The following is a 21,306-nucleotide window of genomic DNA, read 5'->3' as shown; positions in this document are numbered from 1 at the left end:
GTAGCTGAGTGTGCCTGCTTGGTGAGAGTTTCGTATGCACAGTAAAGAGAAAGGAGCGAAGCGTAGCGCCTTGCGTGTTTGTATAATGGGTTTTAGGTAATTTGACCTAACGGCCCCGTGCCATGAAAAACTTACTTAAAATTAATTAAGCATACGAATATTCATACACGTCTTGATTTAAATATGCTGGGAATATATCTACGTTATTTTTGTTTCCGAAGTAAAATGACCACGTTGATCAATATGCGGTATTTTTTCTAAAAGGTGATAAAGGCTAAATAATATAGGCAATAACTTATTAACATGGGCGAAATGATATCCGTCTTTACCTTTGAAAAGATAAGTCTTATAGAACGTGGCATAGTTCGCGTTCGATACTGTCATGTAATACTAGAGCGATTAAATAAAAGTTTATAAAAACTAAATCTTCTATTTCATTATTAAGTAAAACAAAAAAGAGAGGTGGAATATATTGATCATAATGCACTCAACTTAGGTTGCCTTGACAACAATTTTTCATTTCTATAAATTCACATACGATGTCTGTGAATTGGCCGCGTTGCCATCGGTAAAAATCAGCGAATAAACAAATATACACTCAATATTAAACTAACTCGTTCTTTATTTGTGAGAAAATAAGAGACGTCTTACTGCACTTGGAGCAAGCAATGAACACAGTACAGTATGAAGCCCTACATAGTGAGTTTCAGGTAATCTTTAACAAATACATTTCGGCTAATCTAAAATAATGCTACAAACAGAAATATAATTTATTTAATTGCCAAAAAAAACAATTATGATTGATGAGTCTTCTCATATATATCTCCTCGGTTCCGTACGTAAGGTATGGCGGTGTGTCCTGCATTTGAATTTCCACGAGACTTTTTCGATTTGTACTCATCGCCATTCGAATCATCTCTGGGGGCGTAAACTGCAACAGATGACAAAAGATACATTTATAAATTATATAAGACTCAACCGTTGTTTTAAAACTTTTACCCAGAAAATCAACCACATGTATAAGGATTGGAAAAATTGCTCTCTTAAAAGAATCGTAAGTATAGTTTGTAAACGAAGCAGTTGTCGTCGTACTTACTCTCCCTGGAACTTCTAGACCTCCTTACAACTTGATCATTTACTACAATTCCTTTAAGACGACGGGGCTTGCTGTTGACTGAACGATCCCTCTTAGATGCTGAACCAGATAATGAGAGTACCTTTGAAATCCTGAATGTTAAAAGCAAAATAAATTAATCTTAAAACAATGAAGATAAAATAAAGTAAATACCATATGCAACTTACAAATCATTAAGAGCGTTCTGATTCTTGCTTTGTCGAACTGCATTAGGATTCAAAACTATGTATACTTTTGAATAATCTTCGAGACCAGTCACGTCATCGTTTCTATTATAATTGTCATCTGCTCTAGGTAATAAAAGGTTAGGAGTCAATCTCTTCTTTTCATAGTCACCTGTAGGCTTAGTTTCCTTCTCAGCTACATTCAAATTGTTACCAAATAGTTTATCCAAAATATTTTGTGTTCTAACTTGGGCAAAGTTTTGTGAATTGTCACGCTTGTCACTTCGATATACAGAATTGGTGAGTCTATACTTTGGTTTTCTATTTTTCTTCGGCCCATAGTCGTTACGTCCTTCTTTATATCTATTTTCATTTACTAAAGTTTCTATTATTTCTAATAGTTTCTCGTCATTTGACCTTCCATAGCGGTTTTCTGGTTCATCTGATTCAGTTTCATCATCTGAGTCAGTATCATCGTCGGAAGAATCTGTGGATTCTTGGACGAGTTTCACTCTATTGAGCCTGTTTGCTCCCGAGTTAATACGTTGTTGTTGTACTAGCTCTAATATTGTATTTATGTCTAAACCTTGTGCTGAAGCTGATTTTGCTGCATTCTGTGGCCCTGATACTGCTATTACAGCTAGAAAAGATTTCCTTATTAGTATTCTTTAATAATAATGACATAAAATATTCGATTGCTCATTCACATCATAGAATATAAGTAATTATACCACTTACCTAGAAAAAATATTACGAGGTTCGACATTATCGGAGCTCAGTCGAAAACCTCGTGAAAAATTACTTTTGAGCTGTTATCGAACCAGTGAACTATATAAATTTACACGGCAATTTACAATTTTCATTTCCTCTTATCGCTTTTGGAATCACATATTTACGAAATCCGTAGTACTTTGATAAGTGCGCGCGATAAAAATGAATATATGGCTCGGATTTATTTCTGAGAAATTATTTTTTTAATAAAACGTTTCGTTTACTTGGTCGAAAATCAGAACATGAAAAGTGTTCGTTCCTTTTGAATTATTTATTTTTTTAATAACTCCAGTGGTCTGTCCACGTTGCTGACAAGATAAATAAGAAAACCTACTAATATATTGTTCACTCGATACTTGTTATCACGACTTTTGTCTAGTGCGCTACTAGACAAAAGTCGTGATAAGATTACTTAGAATGCATTTTAAACTTTAACTTTTAAATTTTTTATTTGTATTGTATCTATGCTTACAAAATGCTATCATAATAAAATTACGTTTTATACATTTGTGATTAAGTTTTAATTTTTGATTCATGATCATGATTTGTCTACTATAGCATAGGTACATACATTATGGCCTACATACATTTGTCTAATATGGCTGCCACTTCAATATGTTTTACGGGTAGGTAAACCTAACAAAATCCAGAAACAATAAAAAGTAAAGACTTACCATCCTATAATTTTCAGATCTATTGTATGATATACGTAGTTACCAGACTTATTTCACAGAGAATTTTAAATTCTAAGGAACTTTATGTCTCGTCACCCCGTCAGACAAGCATATTTTTTGCAATTATATCAAATTCAAGATTATTAAACGTTTGACAGTCAGCTGCTGACTTGAAGGAGCTGATTCTCAATATAAATATTAACCCAATAAAGTCAGATCGAAGCAAATGATGACTTAATAATACTTATCGTGAAGTTCGATGAAAGCCCCGTAGTCGGCTGGGAAAGTTTGTTGTGCCACTTCCTCGCCTCGCTATGCTCTCTGCGGAGATACGGCTTCTTAAACTAACACAAAATTACTTCAAAGAATTAATTAAGATAAAACTTTATTCAGCACTAATGGTAAGTCGCTATAATTAGTTATTAAACGGAGTTAATGTGAACTAATATTGCCCGGAGCTAGGCAGAGTACTGCCGTTGCTAAGGAAAACTCCAGTAATTCAACACCTAATTTTAACAAGGAAAGACAATAAATAAATGAGAAAGTTTATTATTGTGAGCTTTTATAAAACAAAATAAACGCACAAAATTATTTTTATATTTTTGCTCAAAATGCCCTTTTGAAACAAACTGTCAGTTGTATTTTCTTTTCTTTTCAATAAACGAGAAAATGTAATCATTTCTGTTTGAATTTGTTCGAGTAGATAAGCTTCAAATCAAAGGCTGACAATGTAAAGTGCACATACGAGCTTATAGAAGTGATAGACATTTACTTTTGCATCCAGTGTATAAAAGTGTTTACAATCAATTACATTTTGAGGAAACTATGGTCACATCCACAACACAACCTTGATCAATGAATCTATGCGACTGCTAAGTGCTAATCCTAATTATACTGTCACGTGAAAGAATGCACCTACGGGATAAGTAGTATTTTGACGATTCTATATTGCCCACGCAGACGAAGTTGCGGGCAACAGCTAGTATCGGAATATATTTGTGTAGTATTTGACATAGTTTCTGTAATATGTATCCGTAGGTGTACGCCATAATTATGAAGAGTTTAAAGATCGAGTCAAGCTTCCAGATCGAAGGCTGACAATCTGAAAGTTAATGATACATTAGTTAGAATCACGTCAAACAAGCATTATTATTAGTAATGGAAGAGATCCATTAACGTTGTTACGGATAATAAAGTACATAAATAAATAATGGATACAAAGCTATAGATAGGTAAGTTGTCCCGTGTAAACAAATCGTTTCAGCCGTGTTCAATGTCATAATTACGATACATCAAAATGTGTTAATCTACGATCTAGGATGTTGAATAATTTAACAGTTACAAATTATGATAGGCGTACCTAATGGCTATTGATAGTTGATAGTTTTTCTAGCTTATCTTTAGATATATCGAGGCTATAAGATTTGGTGAAAGCTTATTTATTTATCAAGCGAACAGGGTTCAAGATTGAACTAATTATGTAATATACTATAATGTTACTTATCAGTAAAATATCCACGCAAACAAAACAAGTTCACAGTTTCTTTACCCCACTACCACTCAGGTCTACCTATCACATACGCTTGATAAAGAATCTATTACCTACTACATATCTTGTAATAGGAACCTATGTAAAGTGACGTGACTAATATCACAAAACACACATCACCCACAAGCTCACCCAAGTACAACAGTAAAGTAGGTTACGAATACCCACCTCGTTCAAACACTAGTTGGTGAATATTCCATTTGATTCGCTTCACGAGGGGTTGCAGTGAACCAAAACTGAAGTAGAACCAATCATAGTATGTTTTGAGTGCCTCTGTACTTCTATTGCTTTATAACCTTCAGAATGTTGAGCTCAATATTGCTAAGAAATCATGACCCATTTTTGGCAAGCAACATCTGCCTATAGTCTTGATGTCAACTGTAGTCACTGTAGACTGAGAAAAAGCACTGCCAACCTACTTTCGCATCTTTTATATTGGTGAAAATAAATCAGCATAAGATAAGTACTGTATTTTATGGTTAGATACTTTTATCATTGGTAGACACAGAAAATGATAAAAAAATTAGGTATACACGGCACCCCCAGCGGGGCCCAGTAGGGCCAAGGCCTGCCGGGGCTGCGGGTTGTTCGAAAGAGATACCGCGGCCCTGGTACATAAAAGGCCTATGACGGAACACGACGGTTTTTAGTCAGTAAGAGGCTGACACTCCCTCACCGCTGCTAACCCACAGCGGGAAGGGTCATTTGATGATTTTTGACGTCGTTAAAAAAAAATAAAAAAAGAAAGGTATACACGGCACCTCATTCGGCTAAACATTACATTGCAACAAAAAAGCTCGTTTGACATACCTATATACTCTATGAAGTACCTGTAGATTTAGACATACTGTATAGTTTCTTTATTATAACAGCAACTGCCAGTATTGATAAAAAGCCATTTTACGACCATATTTAGTTAAAAAAACTCGCTCTATCGCACTTAATCTTGGTTGGAAGCCATTTTCGTGATTCCATAGCTAACTCACTTCCTTTCAGGAAGTAACCAATCGTTCCAATTTATAGCTTGTACAATTATGTATACTTAGGATTAATCGATATGGGTATTTTTTGCTTAATTTTCAGTTTATGTACCTCACAGAAAAGTTCATCATCAGCAATAATGGTAATTGTTTATTTTTCCCTTTGATTATTAATATCGCACTTGTGACTCACTATTGGTATTCAATAATACTCTCGACTACAAAATAACACGGTCCTAAAATAATAGGATGTTATTTATTTAACAGAATTAAAATAACAATGTCATATTACTAACTGAATTGCAATTAAATTAACGGTGACCTGATAACTGCAGCTAGAAACATACAAAAACTGAAATATGAAAAACTTTATATATTTTTTTATATGTTTCCCAACGAAGTGCGGTAACCTTTTTTTGACGTTTGACTCGTAACTCCGTGATTGATTGAGGGATTAATTGATCGAAAATAAAGCCTAATCTAGTGTTACTCATTGCAACAAATGGTTACTTCGATGTTTTTGTATGATATACCAACGAGGTTTTTTAAACTGCTGCCTTATTAATGACTTAGGAGTTGTGATTCAAAACAGTTTTTAAGCTGCTTTACAATTTGTCAATCAAAATATCCTCCGTAACTTCGAATCCCATAGCTTTGAGAATTTTGATTCAGTTAAGGGTAAAACTCATAGATAAACAAAAGCCGATCTAGCCCTCGTAGACTGCCTCATCATACATCATCTGTTCTAGTTACACTTTCGATATTGCACATTTCATAAACAACATTAAAACGCCAATGGAAGCGACACGATTTTAATAAAACGGCTAAAGTAATGGCTTCTCAACGTGATTATCGCCTGCTGAAGCACGTATACAAGTACGACTTTATTGAGTTCCATTTTGTGAAGCGGCCCACCGTCGGCTCACTTAATTTGTTCGGAAATAGTTTAATCAAGTGTTGCGTCGGATTTGCAGTAATTAAAGAAGGAGACATCGGGCCTTGGCCCGTATATTGCTTCCTCAGATTAGCACCAAGCGCACAGTTAATTTCCTGCGTACAATTCCGGAGTGTTCTATCTCGAAACATCCTTCCAAATATCTGAGACACGACATTTTACATATCACAGCACATTTCTTACGTTTTACGGTTGATTTCAACCTTAATTTAATCAAAGAAACTCCGAAATATTCTCTTGATGTGCATCAATTTTCCTGGTTTATGGTTGAATTCAATATTGGATAAATATAGCTTTGGTTCACCGCACTGTGTACTCGCTTAAAACATTTAATTAAATTCTAGAAATAATTAATTTTAAACCCATAATATTTGAACGCAGCTGGTTGATAAACTTTATCGTTGGCAGTTTAACCACAAAATCATATTGCAGTAGTACCTTTGACATAAAATGACACTATTACTTAGTACATAAAAAACCGTAAAAAAAGATTATTTGTTAAACTCTAACATGGTCTAACTTGCACTTTGACGAATTAAGGTCCTGCACGAAATAATTTAGCTAGAAACGGAATGGAAAATGTAAAATCAAATATTGACAAACAGCAAAACCATGTTCAGCATACTTCCACGAAATAGGAGCAGTTCCCGTGATTCAACAAACCAACGTTCGATCGAATAAATCCCTTTGAAACATTTCGAGCAATGCACAATACAAATGAAAATCAATATCGTAATCAGAGCTGTGTTTCTGATACTCCAATTACCCAGCATTGTTGCCAGCCAGGAAACTATTCCTTCCCTGCGTTATTGTCCTTTAATTATTTACTTACGTTTAGTGGCAGTTCGAACAATTGAATATAAGGTAGCTATTTGAGTCTGGTTAAATTATTTATCTACGTAACTGCGCCACGAGGAAATCCTGCTAAAGACGTGGAGAGTTGTTAATGACGTCGTAATGACGACCCCTGTGCGTACTTTCCTTTTAATAAATTTTAAACATGAATAAACCGCAAAGCCGTCGTCGTTCCTATTCAAATATTTGTTCGAAGCTAACTAATCGGCGCCGGTATCTGACAATACGAATATTTATGTTCAGATACGCACACAAACATAACTTCCGATTATAAAGCTTTTGTTGTACTTCATAAATACTAAAGTACGGAAACTGTTCGCTATACACAGGAACTTGTTAAGGTTTTTATCGTCTATTCTATTGTCGGACGTCTATTGTAGGAGCAGACTAACTTTATCTAACATAGCGTGAAGCATTAATCATCGTGCAAAGTTGGAGAAGTCAAACAAGATAGCCAGTCTAGTGGCCGCTGGACCAACAACTGGTCAGATATTAATGCACTTCAACAATCTTGCTGTAGGATAAACGGACAGATTAGGTGCAGGCCACAGGACTAACATTTGCACGTAAGGATGCCGGCACGTTTTTCAATGATACAAACATAGATGAATTATTTTTAAGCATTTTCAAATTAAAAATTACTAACGATTGGCCTGTTTTCGGAATTTTCTTATTTAGTTAAAAGAATTAGATACGAACTTAATTTTCCTACAGCATGTTCACCATGCAATATGTGAGCTCGTCAAATCTTTACTGAGCCATCTTTGCAAATTAATTAAATACTGCATCTCACAAACAACACTGACTGCTAATTAGCAAAGGAAACCGTTATTAACTTCTACTTTGTATAAAACAAGGAAAATAATATAAAAGTACACTAATAGGTACTCTATTTTAATTTTAATTAATAATAACAGCAGACTTGGTTAAAAAGAGGTATCGTGAGATAAGGAGACCTATTTTGTTAAAAATATTGGTGAAAAGAAACTTATTTAAATCTAAAGCGTGATGTAATCTGATCACGACTCGCTCAAACCAATAACTGAAAATTCAATATGAGAATCTATCAGTGCCATTTGATACCAAGATGTCCAACCATTTGAGGGTAATCTCAAATACTAGCTTTTGAATTTCCGTTTTGTAGCGAAGGGTATTGAAATCTATAAGTTGATAAGTCTATCTTGTTGTATTTTAGGAATTACTGAATAGAGTCGTGTCACACTAATTACTCTGGTCGTGTTTCTAAACAGTTAATTAAATGATTACGACACATTCGATAAGTATTCAAAATACTAAAAATAAATGTTGCAGGTAAATGTTGGCTGTTTGTCTAGAGTCTAGAGACTTAAAGAGGGAATCCCCGTGGGGACACGTGGTTTCCAAAGACTAGGGCTGCCATCTCGAATTTCGTCAAACCCGGACAAACATTAAAAAAACCCGGACTTTTGGCGTAAATCGCATTTTTTCCCCGAACGAGTACGTTTTTTTTTAAACAAAATAATACCTAATTTGTAATCCATTTACTTTTAACATATACTTAAATTCAATGAGGTGCTTCCTTACATGAAAAGTGTCCGGGTTTTCCCCGGACACTTCTTGAAACCCCGCCCGGACGGCCCCCGGACGGCCTCCAAACGAGGACAAATCCGGGGAAACCCGGACGGATGGCAGCCCTACCAAAGACCCTTTGGTTTGGAAGGTATCTAGGTATCTAGATATAGTACGACTATTAACAAGCCCAATATAACTTCTTGCTAAACAGTATAAATATAGTGAAGCGTATGACGTTCCTTGCAGCTAGCTATTGAAACTATTTCATTTACAAAAGTTAGGTACACTTTTATGTTTACTAAAAGGCTTCCTTGCAATGTCGCCTCAGACATAACCTTGTATCGTGAATCTAATATCGCTTTCTACTATTGTAGAACGTCTTACTATTCATCCTATTCCGTCTTGATCTCGAAGCGTAAAGCCATGCAGGGAATACTTGAAAGCTTTATACCGATGTACACAATATACGTACGTAATAGAGATGCTATTCAATGTATTACGCTAACCGCACATTGAGACCTGCACCGCAACACCACAGCCACACCAAGGAGGTCATTACCAATTCATATCCACGAAGATCCTATTGAAACATGGAATCCGAACCATTTACGTTCCTAAGTCACGTACTGAATAAATTATTTTATTTAAATCCTACAGATAGACCTATCTTCTTGTCGATTACTTAATGGAAATCGTATTCATCATGTTTACTTTCGTATCTCTCTAATTTTAGGACGAGTTTCTATTCATACAATTCTCCCTAAGACGTGTGTTAAATGTGTCTATTTTTGTACATTTTGTGATCTACATTCACATTAAAATCAAAAATTTGAGACTTAGGTAATATAATTAGACTTACTTACTAAACTGTCTTACTTTTTGCCAAACAATTTTACCGACAATATATTTGAGAGTTCTCTAAACCCTATTTAGCAAAATACTGAAAAAAATCAAAGCGCACCCAGTTATTTTAACGTACATAATCTCGTATTATCGAAGCCAACAAAGTGTGGATATGAAGCCTAACATCTGTTTTGAAGCGTTTCCCTCGCGGCCGGGTGTTTTCCGCGCGTATATAATTTATTTGACATTTAACGTAGTGGGGTGTGCTGTGCTAACAAAGTTTACACTGCGCAACGTTATAGCACTCCACGTCAAGTCAATCCACTACTACAGTCAGTAACCTGAAATGAAACGGCGGATACGGGAAGATAGATACAAAGCATTGTTCGTGTATTGAAATATGATGTTTGGTAGTAATAATGAAGGTTATTATGATTGAGTATGGATTTAGAGAGGGAAGGGAAAGTTGTATTCAATTTCTATAGCCTGGGAGCGTTGGTGCCTGTCTAGTCTCAACCTCTCCGTTTTTGCTATATTTCGCCTCTCAAAATTAAACTAAAACAACACTAAGTAAAAGAAAAGAACAAATGCAACTCTTTATTGGACTGAAATTGGTCGCAGTCGGTACTAAAAAATGCATTTTAAATAATGACGTACTTACTCTGTTTAAGTTACAGTGCGGTCAACTGAGAACAGCCCCTATTTCTCTGCGCGTGCTGTTAAACGCGAATAATAAAGTGCACAGTCAAGCAAGCTAACCAGAACAGATTTTTTTAACTTTACAAGGCTTTTAAAAGCTGCAAAATGCACTTTATTTACAGAGATATGTGGTCGGTTAGTAGGTACTTGGGAAAAAGTAAATAAAGTCTGGTATTTTGTTAAAGTTCGCCATTAGTTCAAATAAATCACAGACTATCATCGCAATAATGTATTTATCTACAACACGAAACTAAAGCAGCTTTTAACATTACAAATAATACTTTATATGTACGTTATTGAAAATATTGTTACTGGGTATTAGGATGATGATGAAAATTATATTGAAACTACATTCGATTTTAAACTTAAAATATTTATTTGATCTTAATTTTAATTATCACACAGAATCTTATGCCCTATTAAATAATGGTAAAACTATTTATTGCATTATTTAACAACACTATATTGTCTACATATAAGATTTTCATACCTTACAAAGATCATATCTACATCTCAATAGCTTATTTCTTCAACATACAAAAATATTTTCTTATACAATTCAATTCTGATTCCGTAACATTTTAAAGCATTTCGCATATTGGCATAGCGCACCACAATACAGCGTAATCTAGGCTCTAATCAATCACCGTTCAGGAGCAATTATTTCATCGTATCCATGTGACCCGTGGCACTTCTCACACAGGACTATGAAATTCTGAAAAATAATACAAAAAAAAAACATTTAGCAACGAAAATAGCAACTAGTCTTTTAGTTAAAAGGCGCTTCTTCAAATATTTATACTTCTTTTGACAAGCCGTTAAAAGGGTCAAATAAAAATATTAAACGTATTGCATCGGTATGTTTTGGGTCTGTGATCAATTGGTCCCTTGCCAACAAGTCGAGCGCAAAAAAACTATAAAACGGTTCTGTCGATAGCTCAAACAAAAAATATTTGTTCGGGCCCGACTCGAACACAGAATATTTTAATCTCGAAGTAAAATGCAAATGTTTGCTAACGAATCTCGATGGATCTAAACTTTGTAATAACTGTAGTTGAGAGTCAATAGTATTAAAGTATATTTACGAGATTATATTGAAGTCGCAGTAGATCCATAGCTCGTTCATAATTGTGTTCGGATTTCGGGGCATGTTTCTCCATCAGTTCAACAGTTCTGTTGGCTAATGCTTCTAACTCTAAAAGTCCTTTTGGTTCTGAGTGGCGAGCGTCTCCTCGTCGACTGTGCCTGGCGCCCCAGTTGTGATGACTCCGAGGGCCACGAGAACTGCCGCGCTCCCCAACCGCTCTCGCAGGCTGCTCATTCGGTTCCGTTAGTTTCACCATGGTCACTTTTAAAATAATGATAACTAAACTTTCCGAACCCTTCTTTTAAATAAGATCTAAGTCCAACTAATTATCACTTAAGTGCAAGTCATTAGCTAATTTACTAATTTGCATGAATTAATTAACTAATTAATGAAGAGCATTTCCACAACATGTTTACTCTAATCACAACAAATTATATCTGAGTCAATAACACGACCGGCTAGTGCCGAATGTGGTTATTGTTTTCAGAAATATGAAAACACCACGTGCTAATCAAAGGGAGAGATAACAATGGGCTACCAGGCAGGTCATTTATTGTTAAAAATAATAGACAATAGGACGAATGCATTTGTCCCGTCCCCACCCGCGCAAGTTCCAGGTAGGCATTATTGCATTTCATTTGCTACGTGCTATTAAGCGTGTCAAGAAGTGAAAGATGGTGAAGTTGCCAGAAAATGAGTCGTACATCCCTGTGCCGGAGGGGGAGATGTGGGCGAGGTTCCAGAGCAACCGCAGCTTGTACGCACATAGAGGGCCGTCCACGCTTGTCGAGCTGGAAGAATTCGCGGACATAGCAGCTAAGTTCATGAGCACCACGACTAATGATCCAAACACCCGTCAAATTGCAATGAATCGACTCCGCCAGTTCTTCAATTTGGTAAGCACTTTTATTAATATGAGCATGGTTTCTAAGTAGATTTCAACCAACTTTTGAAGAAGATATTTTGGCACATAAACCAATTCCATAAATACATAGTATGGGCCGATACCCAAGGTATTTAAAGCGAATAATATTGTTTTCACTCCTACATCTTATTAGTTTCAACCTTTAAAGATCAACATCCAAGACTTTATCGTAATTGTTTTGATACTTGATAGATGTTGCGTAGGATGCCGATAGCTTCCATGATAAAATTGTATAAATAGCTAAGCTCTTGCTCAGCACCTAGTATTTCTTCGTTGTTTATTTCCTACAGAAAACTGTTACCTATTTCTCGGTATATTTCAGAGAAATTGCGAACCACTATTGCACTTTATTTTAGTTCTTCCCAGGAATGTATTTATTTAGTATTTCCACGTTTAGTGCACAACGCAATCAGAAAAAGGAATTAATTAATGAAAATATATTACTTGATATATTTAATTATGGAGTCGGGTCTTCTCTAAGACCAAATTTTGGAACCGTGAACCTAGCTTTTCTAGATTTTAATCTTTTATATTTTCTTCTAGGAATTCAAGTTACGTTGTAACGTTTGTGGGACTGCACACAACCAAGACGAGATCACTGCGCCCGAAAGATAGAATGACGTCATCAGAATAGTGTGCATCAAGTACTTCACCTACTTACATAGCTTCTGCTGAACTCAGTCCCAAAAAATCTCTTTAATAATAAAGTACGCTTAACAGAAACTGATTTCTGTCATAGAGTTGACTTTTGAAACTGAAGTCGCCTCACGTACAAGAGATGACAAGAACATCTAGTACTATTTTGTTTTGCCGTTTATAAAGCGTCTGATCCCCTGGGGTAGGTATAACTGCTAGCTTTAAGAGTACTTCTAATGTTTCATGTCATGAAATTTTGATTTCTTTTCTTGGAAATTTTATTTTGTACCTACTTATGTTAACATGTGTATAAGATTAGCTACTTAAAATCAAAACAGAGCAATGAAAAGCTTTACTTTTTAACAATAAATACTTATAGGATCAGTAGACTGATATCGGTGCGGTGACCTCTGGACCAGTTGGGTCAAGCGAACAACCCTAACAAATCATTTAAGAGTATGTTCAGTAAAGCAAGACGGAAAGTACACTTAATACCATCCCTTCTTTTATGAAGACAAACGAATTTTGGATGACGAATAAAAATGTAAGAAAAAAGATATGGTGACTGAGTTTTTCAGCGTCAAGTGACTAACCACAAAAGGCGTTACAACATGAAACGTTGAGGTAAAAAATACTATAAAAATATTGTTTTTAAGACAAACGTCTGCTGGTATCAACAATAAGAAGTGTTCGCTTTTTTGTCTTCCAACATTGTTTGAACTTTTATTTTACTTAATAAACATAGAAATCAAGCAGTGTTTTTATTTGAGTTTCTCTTAAAGAACGATGGTGTTGTGTATGTATGCATACTGCTGTGAAACGACCACTTTTATTTACGACCCATTTTCATAGAGCTTTCAAATATAATGATTATTCAACACTTACCGTCTTACCACAAAAACTTTTAAACGTCAGTTTATGCCTTGTCTAAAAAAATGTCAAATTATGACGTTGAGATATGGTTCATTTTGCAGCCAAAATTTTATTAGACAAGTGTAAAACAGGGTTTAAAGTTTTTGTAGTAAGGCCATTAAAGTTTTATAGTTGAAACATCATAAAAAAGCTTTATCTTAGTCATGATTTTTTTCTTTGAAATCTCTGCATCTTTTACAGCACGATTTTAACCGAAATAGACATGATACAAATGCGTGACATAAATATTTGACCGAAACGTTTTTTATACTTGAAATCTAAATATTCTAAATCATGATTTATCTGTTCTATCTAATTCACAACATCATTTGATGCATATTGATGCGTCTAAACCCAAGTCGTGAAGATGAAACGAAAATTGTCAATGTTAAGTTTGCGAAGGCCGCATCACAAAGACGAATTTCACCCACAAAGAGCCGGCATTACGCCAGCTCCCGCGTAATCCGGATTGAGCCAGCAATTATAATACTTATCCTGTTCGGTATTTCATCTCACCACAGAAAAGTATACCAAATTGTCCCGGTTCATCCTGATATATAAAAAGAGATTTTGAATAAATATTTCAATAACGTATCTACGTCTACTGCAAATATGTTATGAAGTATATTACCAAGGATACAATAGGTAAATATCTCTTACTCCTGCCATAAAGACTCGAAACTTTATTTACCTCGTGGCAATTTGCTAATGTTAACACAATACCAAGATACAAAGTAAGTCCTAGATGTTTCTTGATAATTATTATCTAACCTCGTGCTACCTTCACGATGATAAAGAGGTCTTAAATGGAAGCAGAATTGTTTACTGCCAAAGTTACTAAAGTATCGTTAAGGATGCCACTAATGACTGGCCAGACAAATGTAAGTCTTGTATGTATGTAACAACAGCAACCACGAATGCATCCAAAAATAACAATTGCAAAGAAAAGCGTAGGCTTGCCAACAATAGCTCTTTATAGTCGAAATTGCAGTCTTGAACAAACAAACGTACCAGCTTTAGCTCGGAGTATACGAGTTTAAGCAGGAGAATTGCTGCCAGTCTAGGAAATACACTGCTTTAAGGCCGTTAGTTCAACTAAGCCCTGTGATGTGACAGCCCTAGTCAGAGGCGTAGTAAAATATTGACATTAGCCTTTAGTTCACCGCCGCATCGATACCACGATAAGCTAATGAATTTCCCCCGAACTTGCTAGGGTGCTGATAAATTAAACTTGTTGTTTATTATCAGAAACAACTTGTGAACAAAGTATGTTCCCAGAAATGTTATTGATAAATCATTGAAACTTAGGTCTTGGTTAGTTCGATAAAGCTAAAGGTGTAGTGGAGAGAACTTTTGTAATCTTAGCTGTAAATACATTACCACTCCCCACTTGATTTTCTGCAAATTGGCATAAAAAGACTAGCGGTCTGTAACCAACAACTTACCTTATATTACTTCTGCACTTTTTGGCAGTCGAGTACCCTTGTTACCCGCTATTTGCTTGCCCAGCCAACAAACTACATCAACGTAACTTTAGTTAGATTAGGTAACTATCTTCCTATTTCGATGGTCAAAGTTAGTAGAAACCATGAAGACTTATACTTCTAGTAGATAGTATTTTTGCAAGTAAAGTGAGGCCAATTACGTTTTATACAGTTAAGTAACTAAAAGAAGTCCTCTAATCGAAGTTTCAGTTAAGTTTCATAATTCGTGAAACATTCATAAATAATCAAAGACTCGTCAATTTCCGCAGCAAAATATAAGAATGAAATTATCGACAACGGGAAGTCCATAAATACAAATAATCGATACGGGACCCAATCAATCAATCCGACACCATTTGAAAGGCCGCAAATGAGTAAGAATAAGATTTTGAGATTAGGCAGTAGCAAGCTAGTGTAATTATTATTCTGATAAGCAAGGAACTCATCAATCAAAGTACTTCGGTTGCCGCCTTCGCCGTCTCCTCCAATCTCCAGACTGTAAGCCTTTACTCGCTTATAATATATCGTCCTCTGCACACAATGCTTCTAATTGCGGTGTTGCCACAATGAAGCCGATTGGATACATTCTTGGTTGAAATTAATTTATTTGGGTGTTAGAATATTACGCAGGATAGCGTCCATGTAACTTTTAAGTTGGTATGGTTTTGGTGGGAATTCACCTCGGATTTACTGATATAGCGAAAACCTCTCGTAATAAGTTTATTTATATTTTTTTTTTGTCTTTAATGATAAAAAAGTGAGCAAAGATATATGAATTTTTTAAAGATTGTCATTTCGACAACTGGCTGTAGATGCTGCGATTATTTGATAGTCAGTAGATATACGTTAAATAAACTAAAAGAATGCAGAAAAGCAGTTAAAACTACTGTTCCTAACCATAACGCTTCTTTTAAATTTTAAACTCTCACCTCGTCGTAATAAACTTTTGGTTCGTTTAATTAAACCTTCATGCCTCGCAAAATGTTAAACGCTCAAGTTAAATTAAATTCACCATCGACGTTTCATATTTTGTTCAGAAATAATGTAATTGCCCTAAATTAGAAGAGATCCTGAACATTTAGGAATTAATTTACCAACTTCGAATAGAGTTGGCGATTTTATTGATTTTGCTAAGTTTTGAATTGAACACTTGAATGCTCATCAAATTGTTTTGTGTTTTCATTCAATACAAGTTGTAGAAGGTAAAGGCCGTGTCTTATATAATCGACTTATTTTTAAAGTTCTATATTCAATTATATTAGAAAATACTACATACACTCCTTAACGAACCTATTCTGAATGAACATCGATAGGACTGAAGACTTCACTCTCGTAGCGCTACATTTACCTGCGAAAAACCAATAAGGAAGAAGCCACAATAGACCTAAAATGTAGGCACCCATCAGTTATATTTTGCGGCTTCTTTTTTCAAATGGATCTTCCAGCCAGCAACGTTTACTGGTTCAGAGGACAATGGCGGGCGCAGATGGCTTTCAGCCAACCATGGAATTTCAAGCACGAATGCATCTTACAACCTGGTGTTTGGAATAGGTACTTACTGACTTTTAGTTTACACATACGTACGTGTTACATAAACACCAAAGATGGCATGTAAACCGCAGTATCTTGGCAGGTATTTGAACGAACAAATTATGGTGAAGTTGCACATTTTACCCCTCATTACACATATCAATCATGATGTCACATGACATGATATACGAAAATTCTTCAGTCGCCATAGGTGTCCCACCTATGACTAATAACTAATCTGCATGACTTCAAAAACGATCACCATTTTAGCTTACACAATATCATAAAAGGTAATAGTTCAGCAGATATAAATAATTTTAATTAATTTATAGGAGTTAGGAGTCAATCATCAGCCGTTTTATAATCTAGCCTTGCTTCGCATGCCACAATAAAAACTGAATGAAACAGGTATTTCTTTGACGTTGCTATTTCGCTACAACGACTAAGTATACAGTCCAGTAAAAATGGAGAACGTATTCCCGACAAATGATCCAAGGAAAATAGACTGCGTCCCTTTTACAGATATAAAAAAAATAACCACAGCCAGAATATTTTTCATGTCGCAAAAAAGACAATCTGTATCTTTTGACAGAATACCAAATATTACAGTGAAAATGAGAATAATGGAACCCACCCTTGTACGTTTTTATGCGACCATGTTACCATCGTTTCTGTAATTGATAGACATATTGCGTACCTAATGGGTGCGTACCTATTGTAATATTTACATACCTAGTTATTTCAGGCACTGAATACTTAATAGTATGTTGGCTTTAGATCTTATGTATTTACGTAGGACCTACTTGAAAGGAAAAGAAAATAAACAAAATCATTATTTTATCATGAAGTAACTAAGTTACGCAGGTAGGTATACTTAGATAGGTGACAAGCCAACCGAAAGCATTCATATTGAAAAGCCGACCCGTTACAAGTAGGTATAACCTATAACAAAGCGTAGGTCATCATAATTTTATACTTACCTAATAACCTCTAGTCCTGTAGCTAGTAACCATAAAACAGCAATTAAAAACTATGGCGCTACATAAAATATTACAACTAATATCTAATAATCTGTCGGTTTACGACAGTTATAAATATTTTACCGTCTGTCCGACTTATGAAGCATCATGTTTTCAGTTGATTGCTCACTGTCTTCCAGCCTTGGCGAAAAACTTAGGTAAGCAGTACCTAAGGTCTTTAGATATTTAAACGGCAATAACATTCCTGGAACGTAGGGCTGTAGCCACAGGTACGTGGCCATGATAATTTTACTCTCACGTATCTACACTTGTTGTATTCTTCATTGCATGTAGTTAACGTTACGTGAGACGAGATATTACTACAATGATTATTCTCTTGAGTAATACGCGTGAATTTGTTACAACGCTCATGGTTTTGGTAAGCTTGGTATTTTTTTGTTCTGTTTTGTAAATTGTAGGCGTTTAGATAAATTATGATTTTGCATTTTTTGTGTGTAAAGTATATACTTTTCTTTGTTACTGTGCCATTTTTTTATTTCAAGATACATAATCAGTTCTCACCTTTGATCGATCAATCGTTACGTAATTTTTCCTGAAAAATATTTTTCTTTAAATTTAAACCGACGTACCATACCTACTCTACTCTATTAATTTCCACAAAGTGTCGATAATTAAAAAATAAAAATGCAAACAAATAAAGCTGCCACCTTTTTTATTAAATGCAAACATTAATTACGAACTTTTTGCTTGCTTCGTATGAATTTGTAGATTTTTTAACCAGCTTGTCCCACGTTAACAAAACAAATATCAAACAAAATCTACAAACAAAACCATGTTTCACATTAGCCAACCATACTGCAAAGTTTAATGTTTTTGTTTAGAGAAACATATCGCGCCAACAGCACTGTTCCTGTATTACACCGGCCGAGTTAAATCTCAGCGCGATGTTAAAATATTCAGGCGCTGAGTCCGTGACCCCACAAAACTGTGATGTTTGCTTGCAGAACGATACCATTGGAACTTTGTGGTTTTTCTAGGATTTCTTCCATTTATAAAAAAATACTCCGCAGCCCGAAAACTTAAGGTTTGGCTTGCGTCAAATGACTAACAAATTATGTAAGGTTTTCTTTACACAAGTGAATTTGTGAAACACGACTGTTATTCCACAACAATTTTAGTCTGTTTATATAACAACTTTTCATATGAAAAGAAAAATAACAAGAGCAAAATATAAGTACTTTTCCTTTTCCTAACCTATGTTTATGTAACGTCTACGTGATGAGTATTTATGTAGACCATTATAGCAAACATTAAACGTAGATCTTAGATATAAAGGTAACATCACTACTACCCATGTTGTTGTTAGTTCTTAACGACATCATGCGCATCGATATAGGTACATAATTGGTGAAACGCAACGCTCACCTCAGCTCATTAACTAGTAATAGGCATAGTAGGTGATGAGTACATGAACATAATTGCTCACAAGACCACACCCTAATGTTATGACTCGACATTATAGTCTTCAAACATTGGATAAATACAAAAAAGGTTTGGTTATAAGGTTAAAATAATTATCTCTGCGATCCTAGAAATAGAACTAAGACCTTAACCACATTTCCTGGCGTATTAAAATCTGCTTAGAAAATTAATGAGTGTAATTTACGTAATTATGTAGGTAAGAGTGCTTTCTAAATTAACTTAAAATCGTAACTAATGAGAAATTCGTCACTAATAATTAAAGACAATGACTTAATCGTTCCGAGAAATGCGGCGATGGGTCTGTTACACTCAAACACCACGACATGGCATCTGACTGATGATTCAATTACCCTACGGGACTATAATAGCCCGCTTTATATTGTCGACATCGCTATGTAGAAAATTAACCCTGACCCTTGGCTTGTTACAAATGATCTCCACTATTTCGGACTTGGGAGACGCAAACAGAGGGTTGGACTGAGTTAAAATTAATTTGCAAGGAATCCAGACATTTCTTCGGGTTAAAGTAGACCTACATTTTTGCTTATTGCTTCCTAAGTATACAATTTGCAAAACATGTTTTGTAGACACTCTAGCAACCATCATGTAAATTGGAAACATACCTACGCATATTATTTCCTCCATACTACATTACCTATATCCTTAAAGGGTGTCCCGCCCATTTCTAATCTACCTATTGTATAAGTTAAAGTAGATTTAAAAAATAGGAAGAATCTTAAAAGTCATAAATCGGTATCATATTTAACTTGTCTAGGAAATAACAAGCAATTAGACACCACTTTGAAGCAATTATCTTAATATTAGTTTCGCTCTCAAGATGAATATTGAATGCTGAGATCTGCTACAAACGTAATGATGCGTAAAGGTCACGTCTCTTGTACAAGTTTAATTTAATTAGTTCAGCTAATGCACATTGCTGAAGCCACCTTGATGTCCTGTCTCATGTCTGTCAAATTAAAAAAAAAACAGGAATGCCGTAGAAAATTACTTAGTAAGTATAGTTGAGTGAGTAAATTACATGAATTTTAGTTTACAGCATGTGTGTATGTTATGTATACTAACTTTTACTAATTAGAACTCTTAGAAAAAGTTTGAACATGTAAGTTGCCGTTACTGTTGTTTGCTTGAAAATACAACGAAAATTGAATTGGTCGCAAACCCCGGAGGCTGCTCAATCAACTATTACAAACATTAACAAACTCCAGAATTATTAATTTAAACCCGTTTTTGCTACAAACCCCAAGTTGAAACAAACTTTACGAGTTAAGTAATAAATTGATTTCCAGGAACAATGAAATGGACCTATAACTTTTTACCAGCAAATTGTTTTCTCATATTTAAGTAGGTAGGTACGTGAACACTGTGGGTAGAATGAAACTTTGCCAGTTCAGAATTTAAGAGTTGATTTAAATGCCAGTTAGACTTTGTAGCCTGTAGGTGTTTTGGTCAAAGGTCACCTTTATTTGTGTGTGGTGCGTTCTGGAAACTGTATTTGAGAGAGGTGAAATTATTAGACATGAAACCTAGTTTCCTACAACCATAGGTACAGGTTAATAGGTAGGACTTTGACTTCGGGCCACTAAGAAATAGAAGTTAATATGTTACTTGGTTAGTTTTATAGGCTTAGGCCTCTGAATAATCTGTAAAAAAACCCTGTTAAAAATATGCTATGGGATCCTATTCGTATTTAAAATCTCCTCTATTGAAGTTAGTTAATAAATAGATACATATAGTACTTCCTAACATCCGTATCTTTCAGATAGTCGCTCTTACAGACTAAATGCCTTGTTAATGTTTAATGAATGAGCATAAAATAGGAAGTTGCTTTCTTGTCTGAAACCTTGAGACCGCTTCCTATTTATTTCGCTACCGTTAAGATCTATTTACCTACATAAATTAGTGATGCTATTTTTCAACATCCGATTTAGGTTCTATTTTGTTCTACCTATTGAATGAGTGGTTGATGATAATGATGGCCGTAAAAAAAACTTTATAGTTAAGTAGGTTCCTACTGCCGATAAGACCAAGTTATGAGCCCAAAGCCTAATAATAGCTTAATTTCAATCGCATTAT

The sequence above is a fragment of the Helicoverpa zea genome, chromosome 1, assembly GCF_022581195.2.
Source record: "Helicoverpa zea isolate HzStark_Cry1AcR chromosome 1, ilHelZeax1.1, whole genome shotgun sequence".
Taxonomy (NCBI): domain Eukaryota; kingdom Metazoa; phylum Arthropoda; class Insecta; order Lepidoptera; family Noctuidae; genus Helicoverpa; species Helicoverpa zea.
The sequence above is the reverse complement of the archived record's forward strand: the minus strand, read 5'-3'. Positions refer to the sequence as shown.